A 12,048-nucleotide genomic window follows, 5' to 3' on the forward strand; every position below is an offset into this window, starting at 1 on the left:
CCCTCCTCCTCCCCCCCTCCCCCCCCTCCCCCCCCTCCCCCCCCCTCCTCCTCCCCCCTCCCTCCTCCCCCCCTCCTCCTCCCCCCCTCCCCCCCTCCCCCCCCCTCCCCCCTCCCCCTCCCCTCCCCCCTCCCCCTCCCCCCTCCCCCCTCCCCCTCCCCCTCCCCCTCCCCCTCCCCCCCTCCCCTCCCCCCTCCCCCCTCCCCCCTCCCCCTCCCCCTCCCCCTCCCCCCCTCCCCCTCCTCCCCTCCCCCCTCCCCCTCCTCCCCCTCCTCCCCTCCCCCTCTCCCCCTCCTCCCCTCCCCCTCTCCCCCTCCTCCCCTCCCCCTCTCCCCCTCCTCCCCTCCCCTCCCCCCCTCCCTCCCCTCCCCCTCCCCCTCCCCCTCCCCCTCCCCCTCCCCTCCCTCCCCCTCCCCCTCCCCCTCCCCCTCCCCCTCCCCCTCCCCTCCCCCTCCCCCCCCCTCCTCCTCCCCCCCCCCTCCTCCTCCCCCCCCCTCCTCCTCCTCCCCCCCCCCTCCTCCTCCCCCCCCCCCCTCCTCCTCCTCCTCCTCCTCCCCCCCTCCCCCCCTCCCCCCTCCCCCCTCCCCCCTCCCCCTCCCCCCTCCCCCCTCCCCCCTCCCCCCTCCCCCCTCCCCCCTCCCCCCTCCCCCCTCCCCCCTCCCCCCTCCCCCCTCCTCCCTCCTCCTCCCTCCTCCTCCTCCCTCCTCCTCCTCCCTCCTCCTCCCCCCTCCTCCTCCCTCCTCCTCCCCCTCCCTCCCTCCTCCTCCCTCCCCTCCTCCTCCCTCCCTCCCTCCCTCCTCCTCCCTCCCTCCCTCCCTCCTCCTCCCCCCTCCCTCCTCCTCCTCCCCCCTCCCTCCTCCTCCCCCCTCCCTCCTCCTCCCCCTCCCTCCTCCTCCCCCCTCCCCCCTCCTCCCCCCTCCCCCCTCCCTCCCTCCTCCCTCCCCCTCTCCTCCCTCCCCCTCTCCCCCCTCCCCCCCCCCCCCCCCCCCCTCCCCCCCCCCCCTCCCCCCTCCCCCCTCCCCCCTCCCCCCTCCCCCCTCCCCCCTCCCCCCTCCCCCTCCCCTCCTCCCCCTCCCCCCTCCCCCCTCCCCTCCCTCCCCCCTCCCCCCTCCCCCCCTCCCCCCCTCCCCCCTCCCCCCTCCCCCCTCCCCTCCTCCCCCCCTCCCCCCTCCCCCCCTCTCCCTCCCCCCCTCCCCCCCCCCCTCCCCCCCCCCTCCTCCCCCCCCTCCCCCTCCCCCCCCCCCCTCCCCCTCCCCCCTCCCCCCTCCCCCTCCCCCCTCCCCCCTCCCCCCTCCCCCCTCCCCCCTCCCCCCTCCCCACCCCCCACCCCCCTCCCTGACACCTCCAGTTGTCTGCCTGAGGCTTACTGCAAGGAAAAAAACTGCACCTGTTCCCACAGGAGCTGACACACATCATCATCATCATGGTGGTCCCTCGAAATCAAGGAAGACTTGCTTCCACTCTAAAAGTGAGTTCTCAAGTGGCTGAACAGCCCACTATGGGAATTACAGTCTCTGTCACAGGTGGGACAGACAGTGGTTGAAGGAAAGGGTGGGTGGGACTGGTTTGCCGCACGCTCCTTCCGCTGCCTGCACTTGGTTTCTGCATGTTCTCGGCGACGAGACTCGAGGAGCTCAGCGCCCTCCCGGATGCTCTTCCTCCATTTAGGGTGGTCTTTGGCCAGGTGTCGGTGGGATGTTACACTTGATCAAGGAGGCTTTGAGGGTGTCCTTGAAATGTTTCCTCTGCCCACCTGGGGCTCACTTGCCGTGTAGGAGTTCCGAGTAGAGCGCTTGCTTTGGGAGTCTTGTGTCGGGCATGCGGACAATGTGGCCCGCCCAACGGAGCTGCTCGAGTGTGGTCAGTGCTGCAATTGTGACGAGAACTGACAGCAGCCTGAAAATGACATGCTGCAACATTCGGTCATTCGGCCCTCGAGCCTGCTCCGCCATTCAGTAAGATCATGGCTGATCTTCTGCATCAAATTCACTTTCCTGTCCTCTCTGGTTCAATTCATTTGTTCAAAATTTCTGTGTCCACTATTTTAAATAAAAGGGTTAACGTTGGGCTCTAAATTGCGAACAGAAGAATTTGATATGAAAATATCAAATAGCTTATTTTTTAACACTGAGAAGATTAAGGGGTGATCTTTTAGGGATCTTCTAGAATATAAAAGGTTATAAAGTGGCAAATGGTGAGATATTCTTTCCACAGGTCAGCAAGACGGGAGAGCACACATTTAAGGCAATCACAAAAGAAGTAAAGGAGAGATTAGGAAAAATAATTGTAAAGAGTGTGATTAGACTGTGGAACTTTCTGACCTGTGCTCGCTGACCTACATTGGCTCCTGGTTAAGCAACGCATTAATTTCAAAACTCACATCCTTGTTTTCAAATCCCTCCATGTCCTCCCCCCTCCCTATCTCTGTAATCTCCTCTAGCCCCACAACCCTCTGAGATATCTGCGCTCCTCTAAACTCTGGCCTCTAGAGAATCCTTGATTATAATCTCTCCACCATTGGTGGCCGTTCCTTCTGTTGCCTCGGCCCTAAGCTCTGGAATTCCCTCCTTAAACCTTTCGGCCTCTCTACCGCTCTTTTCTCATTTAGACGCACCTTAAAACCTACCTCTTTGACCAAGCTTTTGGTCAATTTCTCCTTATGTGGCTCGGATAATGCTCCTGCGAAGCGTCTTGCGCCGATTTACTATGTAAAGTCGTTATATAAATAAAAGTTGTTGTTGTTGTTGTTGTTAAATATTGTTAAAAGAAAATTTGTTTCTTGAAAAAAAGGAATATTGACATGTATGGGAAGCAAGCAGGAGAATGGGTTTAAGCACCAGCACAGATTTGACAGGCCAATAGACCAATGTTTGTACTATAGTGATTCTATGAGCCTGATTTCCATGTGCATTTTTGAGTGGGAATGTGTCAGTGACATCATAAAAATGGCAGTGCAGAACTTAGCGCCCCGCTAAAGGAGCTTTTCTGAGGTTTTCTTTTGCTAAAAATGTGCACTTTTTTTTTGCATTTCTTGACATTTCAACCATCCTATTAGCACAGAGAGATGTTTGCTTCACTGGAGATAATGGCCATCTTTTAGTGGCTGCAGGGAGAGGTGGGACAGGATCTGCAGTAAGGGTGGGAGATCTTCAGGGCAAGTGCCTGCAAGGGGTCCAGGAAGGAGGAGGGTTCCCCGCAGTGGCCTGATTATGTTTCTAGGTGTACAGGCCCAGAGGGAGCTATGTGAGGAGCAGTGTAGGAGGAGATTGCACGTCTCATGACGGGCCATATCAGAAACCTCTGGAATGCTGCAAGAGCAGCTGGAACCCATGACCACAACCCGCACGGCACTGCTTGTGCCATTTGAGGTCACTGTCGAGTCAACATTCGCCGCACCTCCGCCACGATCTCTCGCCGCTCATCCGCCCCGACCTTCCTCCTCCTCCGCTGTACCTGGGCCCCGCCAATGTTCCTGCCCAAGCTCCAAATGGCGACCTGGGTTTTGATGACGTCACGCAGTCGCCCACTTCGAAGCCGCCGGACACTTGTCGCAGTTCGCACTGGAAGCTGCAGTCGTATGCTCTTTTATCCTCCCGACCTGTGGTGGTGTCCTCTCACAGGTCGGGGTGGCCCATGATGTTTCAGGAGCAGCATGGGCCAGCCTACACTGCGATATGCATCAGAGCAGTTCTCCAGTCGTCCTGGTTTGCCTTTGCCACTGGATAAAGGCCTAGCTCTGTCAAGCCCGTGTGGTGGCTGATGTGCAACGGTGACTACATATTAAAAAAATCCAAGCACAGGCATCTTCCACCCCTTCAGTTGGAGTTCAGGATTGGAATATCGGGTCCTTCATTGAAACACCTGTGAACTCGTCCCTTTTGATGTGGAAGCAAGTCATCCTCGTTCGAGGGACCGCCTATGCTGATGATGATGGTCTGTAATTATTATGATGCTTACCGTGGCCAATGGTTCAATCGCTTTCGCCATTGACCCCAAGGGCCAGCAGGCTGGGGCTTTGGGGGTTTTGAGCCATTGCAGGTGCAGGGTGCCATCGACTGCTCTTGTTCACCATCGGGGCTTCCTGCCAACGTGAACCACGCAAAGGGTTTCGCTCATTCAATGCCCAGCTGGTCTGTGACCACCAGCAGAAGATTGTGAAGGGTTGTGGCCACTTCCCAAGCAACTGTCCCACCTGCGTCCTGCGGCAGAGCATCAAAATCTCCCAGTGCTCCCACTCTTCCTCGCAAGCAGTCAGAAACAAGTCCAAGGCCGTCAAAAAAAATCAGTGCAAAAGTTCGTTCCCAGCCGCAGGAATTGCCACTCAAACTTTCCGTTTTTAACCTCACAAACTCCTCATTACCTCCAGTCCAGCTGATGCCTTGTATTACTCATTGTAATTTAGCACCCGAGTGCACTGAGGGCATCAGTCCAGGAAATTAGGAGCTGCAGCGTCACTGACTCTCATTTTCATATATGGTAATTAGGTGCACAGGGCTTCGGTGGGCAGATCTCTTTTAGAAATTCGAGTGCTTCGCTTTTGGGCCTAAAGCTGGTGGAAAGGGCTTCCGTCCCCGCTTGTTGTCCAGTCAATGAGACGCCCCAAATTTAGGCCTCGTAAGCTCAGCACTACATTCCCCAGGACCATTGACTGCAAAAGAATAAAGTTGCAGGACAGAGGAGTAATAAGTACAATATATAATCATAGAGATGAGACCAAGACTTTAGCTGCTGGGTATGTTAATGATATTATTTATAAAACAACAACAAAGGTAAGAATGTGGAAAGGACTGGATGGCCCACATAGATACTGGTCTTATCCCTGCTCGGCCTTGGCTTGAATGCACCTCAGATGAAAGCTATTCTTATTTGACTACTGGAGAGCATGTGGACAAATTAGCTTAAATATCATCTCCCTGAAACAGTAGGGATTCAGAACTCTGAATGGGCTGTGGAGAAAAGCTACCAAAAAAGAAAACACAGTATCGGAACTATATCGCTCAAAGAATTTTTTTCAAAAAGCCCCCGTTTGATTTGTTCAGTCCACACCGCTAAAAAGTGCTGAAAATAAGGCTTCTGAAAATGTAATGACATAAAAGGCAATGTCTTGTCTTCACACTGGGGACTGCCCCCACCCCACTGCGTATTGTCGCAGTACCAACGTGTTCAATGGGAGAACCTGGCAGTCCAATCTGTCATCATTATCATCATCATAGGCAGTCCCCCTTTTTATAGATGGTCACGATCACTGCATCGCTGAGATCTCCCAGCATGTTCTCCTCCTTCCAGATGAGAGAGATGAGGTCATGTAATCATGCCAGCAGTGCCTCTCTGCCATACTTCAGTGCCTCAGCAGGGATTCCATCCGCTCCTGTAGCATTGTTGTTTTTTTAAGCTGTCTTATGGCTTTTTCTACCTCGTGCAGTGTTGGGGTTTTACTGAGGTGGTGGCGGGTAGCATGCTGCGGAATGGAGTCGAGAACACTCGAGTTAAAGGTAGAGTCTCGATTGAGGAGATCTTCAAAATGCTCCTTCCAGCGGGCCCTGACTGCCTCGTGTCCTTGATGAGTGTTTCCCCGTTCTTGGCCAGCAGCGGGGTGGAGCCTTGACTGAAGGTGGCCTTGACGGCGATGAAGAATCCTCGTACATCAAGGCTGTCAGCCAGCTACTGTATCTCCTGTGCTTTCTACATCCACCACCTGTTCTTTAGGTCCCGGGTTTTTTGTTGGACCTCAGCCATGAGCCGTCTGTAATGCTGCTTTGCTGCTCCCGAGTTGAGTTGTTGCTAAGGCTCAGAAATGCCCTGCGCTTGCAATCTATTCGCTCTTGAATCTCCTGATCATTCTTGTTATTTATTTAACCTCTTGCAACTTGTATCACACCACCACCAGAGGGCCTACCTGCTGGAGTCCCAAGGGATCCCAGCATCCCTTGGGAGCACTGTATATAAGCAGGCCACTCACAAGGCACCTGCACTCTGGAGTCTTATTAAAGGAGCTAAGGTCACACTTGCTCATTGTTCATAGTACTCAATTTCATCCTTTATTATGAGTGTATCAATTGGCGATGAGGTAACGAACAACCGCGTAAAAACGCAAAGAACAGTTGATATCCTGGAGAAGTTCTCAGAAGGGGACAATTGGGAGGCCTTCGTAGAGAGACTCGACCAATTCTTTGTGGCCAACGAGCTGGAAGGGGACGAGAACGCTGCCAAACGAAGGGCGATCCACTTACTATCTGTGGGGCAACAACCTATGGCCTCATGAAGAATCTTCTAGTTCCAGTAAAACCAGCAACTAACTCCTATGAAGAATTGTGTACGCTGGTCCGGGAACACCTAAATCCTCAGGAAAGCGTTTTGATGGCGAGATATCGGTTCTACACGTGTCAACGGTTGGAGGGCCAGAAAGTGGCGAGCTATGTTGCCGAACTAAGGCGCCTCGCAAGACATTGCAATTTGAGAGATTCCTAGAACAAATGCTTAGAGTCGGGGAGAAATTTAGAATTCAACAGAGGAGGACAAAGGGTTTAATTAAGAGGGGGGAAATAGAGTACGATAGGAAGCTTGCAGGGAACATAAAAACTGACTGCAAAAGCTTCTATAAATATGTGAAAAGAAAAAGATAAGTGAAGACAAACATTGGTCCCTTGCAGTCAGATTCAGGTGAATTAATAATGGGGAACAAAGAAATGGTAGACCAATTGAACAAATACTTCGGTTCTGTCTTCACGAATAAAGACACAAATAATCTTCCGAATGTACTAGGGGACAGTAGGAAGGAGGAAATTAAGGATATCCTTATTAGACGGGAAATTGTGTTAGGGAAATTGATGGGATTGAAGGCCGATAAATCCCCGGGGCCTGATAGTCTGCATCCCAGAGTACTTAAGGAAGCGGCCCTAGAAATAGTGGATGCATTGGTGATCATTTTCCAACAGTTTATCAACTCTGGATCAGTTCCTAAGGACTGGAGGGTAGCTAATGTAACACCACTTTTTAAAAAGGGAGGGAGAGAGAAAACGGGTAATTATAGACTGGTTAGCCTGACATCAGTAGTGGGGAAAATGTTGGAATCAATCATTAAGGATGAAATAGCATTTGGAAAGCAGTGATAGGATCAGTCCAAGTCAGCATGGATTTATGAAAGGGAAATCAAGCTTGACGAATCTTCTGGAATTTTTTGAGGATGTAACTAGCAGAGTGGACAAGGGAGAACCAGTGGATGTGGTGTATTTGGACTTTCAAAAGACTGTTGACAAGGTCCCACACAAGAGATTGGTGTGCAAAATCAAAGCGCATGGTATTGGGGGTATGTACTAACGTGGATAGAGAACTGGTTGGCAGACAGGAAGCAGAGAGTCGGGATAAACGGGTCCCTTTCAGAACGGCAGGCAGTGCCTAGTGGGGTGCCGCAGGGCTCAGTGCTGGGACCCCAGCTATTTACAATATACATTAATGATTTAGATGAAGGAATTGAGTGTAATATCTCCAAGTTTGCAGATGACACTAAACTGGGTGGTGATGTGAGCTGTGAGGAGGACGCTGAAAGGCTGCAGGGTGTCTTGGACAGGTTAGGTGTGTGGGCAAATGCATGGCAGATGCAGTATAATGTGGATAGATTTGAGGTTATCTATTTTGGGGGCAAAAACACGAAGGCAGAATATTATCTGAATGGTGGCAGATTAGGAAAAGGGGAGGTGCAACGAGACCTGGGTGTCATGGTTCATCAGTCATTGAAAGTTGGCATGCAGGTACAGCAAGCGGTGAAGAAGGCAAATGGTATGTTGGCCTTCATAGCTAGGGGATTTGAATATAGGAACAGGGAGATCTTACTGAAGTTGTACAGGTCCTTAGTGAGGCCTCACCTGGAATATTGTGTTCAGTTTTGGTCTCCTAATCTGAGGAAGGACGTTCTTGCTATTGAGGGAGTGCAGCGAAGGTTCACCAGACTGATTCCAGGGATGGCTGGACTGTCATATGAGGAGAGACTGGATCAACTGGGCCTTTATTCACTGGAGTTTAGAAGGATGAGAGGGGATCTCATAGAAACGTATAAGATTCTGACGGGACTGGACAGGTTAGATCAGGAAGAATGTTCCCGATGTTGGGGAAGTCCAGAACCAGGGACATAGTCTTAGAATACGAGGTAGGCCATTTAGGACTGAGATGAGGAGAAACTTCTTCACTCAGAGTTGTTAGCCTGTGGAATTCCCTGCCGGTGAGAGTTGTTGATGCCAGTTCACTGGATATATTCAGGAGGGAGTTAGATATGGCTCTTACGGCTAAGGGAATCAAGGGGTATGAAGAGAAAGCAGGAAAGAGGTACTGAGGGAATGATCAGCCATGATCTTATTGAATGGCGGTGCAGGCTCGAAGGGCCAAATGGCCTACTCCTGCACCTATTTTCGATGTTTCTATGTTTCTATGTTTCTCTGTTTCTATGTTTTTTGTACTGGGCATTGGCTCTGAGGTAATCCTTTGCAAACCGTTGAAACTCCGAATCTAAGCAAAGCCATAACGATAGCCCAGGCATTTATGTCCACCAGCAACAACACCAAACAGATTTCGCAGAGTAAAGAGGTTTCGGCCAGTACTGTGCACAAAGTTATGTCGTTTTCGAGCAAAAATATACATGGCAGAACATACACGCTGGCTGCTGCTGCCTGACCTCAGATGACCCATAGTCCACTATCAATTGTTAATGCAAGGCAGTTAACACCTTATTGGCGTTGTGGATGTGATCGTCGGGCCCATCAATGCTGCTTCAAGCACTGTGCATGCAATGGTTGCAGAACAATGGGACACCTCCAGCGAATGTGCAGGCGAGCTGCAAACCCTGCAAACCCTGCAAACCACCACGTTGCAGAGGAAGATCAATCCACTGTGGATCAGGCTGAATTGGAGACTCATACCGAGGAGGCAGAAGTATATGGGGTACACATATTCACCACAAAATGTCTACCAATGGAAACATAGAAACATAGAAAATAGGTGCAGGAGTAGGTCATTTGGGCGTTCGAGCCTGCATCACCATTCAATAAGATCATAGCTGATCATTCCCTCAGTACCTCTTTCCTGCTTTCTCTCCATACCCCTTGATCCCCTTAGCCGTAAGGGCCATATCTAACTCCCTCTTGAATATATCCAATGAACTGGTATCAACAACTCTCTGCGGTCGGGAATTCCACAGGTTAACAACTCTCTGAGTGAAGAAATTTCTCCTCATCTCAGCCCTAAATGGCCTACCCCTTATTCTAAGACAATGTCCCCGGTTCTGGACTTCCCCAACATCGGGAACATTCTTCCTGCATCTAACCTGTCCAGTCCCGTCAGAATCTTAGACATTTCTATGAGATCCCCTCTCATCCTTCTAAACTCCAGTGAATAAAGACCCAGTTGATCCATTCTCTCCTCATATGACAGTCCAGCCATGCCTGGAATCAGTCTGGTGAACCTTCGCTGCACTCCCTCAATAGCAAGAACATCCTTCCTCAGATTAGGAGACCAAAACTGAACACAATATTCCAGGTGAGGCCTCACTAAGGCCCTGTAGAACTGCAGTAAGACCTCCCTGCTCCTATACCCAAATCCCCTAGCTATGAAGGCCAACATACCATTTGCCTTCTTCACCGCCTGCTGTACCTGCATGCCAACTTTAAATGACTGATGAACCATGAAACCCAGGTCTCGTTGCACCTCCTCTTTTCTAATCTAATAATGTTGAAAATTGAATTGAATGGAATTCCAGTATCTATGGAACTGGACATGGGTGCGAGTCAGTCCATAATGAGTAAAAATGCCTTCGACGGGCTGCGGTACAACAAGGCACACAGACCCAAACTCAGGCCCATTGACACCAAATTAAGGACTTACACCAAGGAACTAATACATGTAATTGGCAGTGCAGAAGTCAAAGTCTCCTATGATGGAGCAGTACACGAACTCCCGTTGGGATGGCCCCACACTGTTTGGCAGAAGCTGGCTGGGAAAAATCTGCTGGAACTGGGACGACATCCGAACGCTTTTGTCCGGGTTCTGAGCAGATTTCCATCGTTGTTCAAGCCAGGCAGTGGAAGATTCTCGGGGACGAAAGTGCAGATCCATTTGGTTCCCGATACTCGACCCATCCACCACAAAGCACGGGCGGTACCGTATATGATGCGTGAGAAAGTGGAAATTTACTGGACAGGCTTCAGCAAGAAGGCATCATCATGCCGGTGGAATTCAATGAGTGGGCTAGTCCGATTGTCCCGGTACTTAAAAAGGATGGCACGGTCAGAATTTATGGGGACTATAAAGTAATGATTAACCGTTTCTCGCTGCAGGACCAGTACCCACTACCCAAGGCAGACGACCTATTTGCAACCCTGGCTGGAGGGAAGACATTCACCAAGCTGGACCTGACCTCGGCCTACATGACGCAAGAGCTGGAGGAGTCTTCGAAAGGCCTCACCTGCATCAACACGCACAAAGGTCTGTTCATGTATAACAGATGCCTGTTCAGGATTCGGTCGACCGCGGCAATCTTCCAATGGAACATGAAGAGCCTGCTAAAGTCAGTTCCTCACACCATGGTTTTCTAGGACGACATGCTGGTTACAGGGTGGGACACCATTGAGCACTTGAAGAATCTGGAAGAGGTTCTTAGTCGGTTGGATCGCATGGGGCTCAGGTTGAAATGCTTGAAGTGTGTTTTCCTGGCGCAGGAGTTCGAGTTCTTGGGAAGAAGAATCGCAGCAGACGGCATCAGACCCACCGACGCCAAGATGGAGGCCATCAAGAACGCTCCGAGACCACAGAACATGACGGAGCTGCGGTCGTTCTTGGGACTCCTTAACCATTTTGGTAATTTCCTACCTGGGTTAAGCACGCTGCTAGAACTCCTACATGTGCTACTGTGCAAGGGAGATGAATGGGTATGGGGGAATTCACAAGAGGCTGCCTTTGAGAAAGCAAAAATCTGTTGTGTTCAAACAATTTGCTTGTCCTGTATAACTCTTGTAAACGATTAGTGCTAGCTTGCGATGCTTCGTCATACAGGGTCGGGTGTGTGCTATAACAGGCTAACGAATCGGGGATTTTGCAACCGGTCGCTTATGCGTGCAGGAATTTGTCCAAGGCGAAAAAGGCATACAGCATGATTGAAAAAGAGGCTCTGGTGTACGTTTACGGGTTAAAAAAAATGCACCAGTACTTCTTTGGCCTCAAATTTGAGCTTGAAACTGACCCCAAGCCGCACATATCGCCTGTTATCTAAGAGCAAAGGGATTAACACCAATGCCTCTGCCCACATCCAAAGATGGGCGCTAACGCTGTCGGCATATAACTATGTAATCCGCCACAGACCGGGCGCAGAGAACTGCGCTGATGCTCTCAGTCGGCTACCATTGCCCACCACCGGGGTGGAAATGGCACATCCTGCGGACTTGTTCATGGTAATGGATGCATTCGAAAATGGAAAGTCACCCATTACGGCCTGCCAGATCAGGACCAGGACCATCCAGGATCCTTTACTGTCCTAGGTAAAAAACTGTGTCCTCCATGGGGTCCAACATCCCAGCGGAGATGCAGGAGGCGATTAAGCCGTTCCACAGGCTCAAAGACGAAATGTCCCTGCAGGCGGACTGTCTGTTGTGGGGTAATCGTGTGATCTTACCAAGAAAGGCAGAGATACGTTCATTTGTGAACTGCACAGCACCCACCCAGGCATTGTAATGATGAAAGCCATAACCAGATCCCATGTGTGGTGGCCCGGCATCGACTCAGATTTAGAGTCATGCGTGCGCCAGTGCAACACTTGCTCTCAGCTGAGCAATGCACCCAGAGAGGCACCGCTAAGTTTGTGGTTGTGGCCCTCCAAACTGTGGTCGAGGATCTACGTGGACTATGCGGGCCCATTTCTAGGCAAAATGTTCTTGGTTGTCGTGGATGCTTACTCAAAATGGATTGAATGTGCAATAATGTCTGTAAGCACATACACGGCCACTATTGAAAGCCTACGAGCCATGTTTGTCACGCACGGCCTGCCTGATGTCCTAGTCAGCAACAAAG

The 12,048-nt window shown here is 51.5% G+C and overlaps 1 long non-coding RNA gene across 1 annotated transcript in view; it reads left to right on the plus strand.

Moving 5' to 3' along the window:
- LOC139264008 (uncharacterized) overlaps positions 1-12,048 on the plus strand; it is a 30,023-nt gene that overhangs the window by 894 nt on the left and 17,081 nt on the right. The window lies entirely within an intron of this gene.

Source organism: Pristiophorus japonicus, chromosome 5 (genome assembly GCF_044704955.1).
Source record: "Pristiophorus japonicus isolate sPriJap1 chromosome 5, sPriJap1.hap1, whole genome shotgun sequence".
Classification (NCBI taxonomy): Eukaryota; Metazoa; Chordata; class Chondrichthyes; family Pristiophoridae; genus Pristiophorus; species Pristiophorus japonicus.